Consider the following 205-nt stretch of genomic DNA (forward strand, 5'->3'; position numbering starts at 1 on the left):
CCCCCGCCGCCTGCCCACGGGCGGCGGGTCGAGGCGGGACCGCCACCCTTAGGCTGCCCGGCCGAGCCTAGCGGGACGCGGGGCCGGCACCACCCCGCCGCTCCCCTGCCTACGCCCGGCCCCAGGACCCTCCCCGCCGGCCCACGGCAGAGCCTCGCCCGGCGGGCCGCCGCACCGGGATCCCACGCCCACGCAGGGACCGCTC

General features: G+C 82.9%; 1 protein-coding gene across 2 annotated transcripts in view; it reads right to left on the reverse strand.

Moving 5' to 3' along the window:
• CHSY3 (chondroitin sulfate synthase 3) overlaps window positions 1-205 on the reverse strand; it is a 156,926-nt gene that overhangs the window by 155,671 nt on the left and 1,050 nt on the right. The gene's annotated exons all lie outside the window — the stretch shown is intronic.

The sequence above is a fragment of the Haliaeetus leucocephalus genome, unplaced genomic scaffold (assembly GCF_000737465.1).
Source record: "Haliaeetus leucocephalus isolate CR32 unplaced genomic scaffold, Haliaeetus_leucocephalus-4.0 Scaffold233, whole genome shotgun sequence".
Taxonomy (NCBI): domain Eukaryota; kingdom Metazoa; phylum Chordata; class Aves; order Accipitriformes; family Accipitridae; genus Haliaeetus; species Haliaeetus leucocephalus.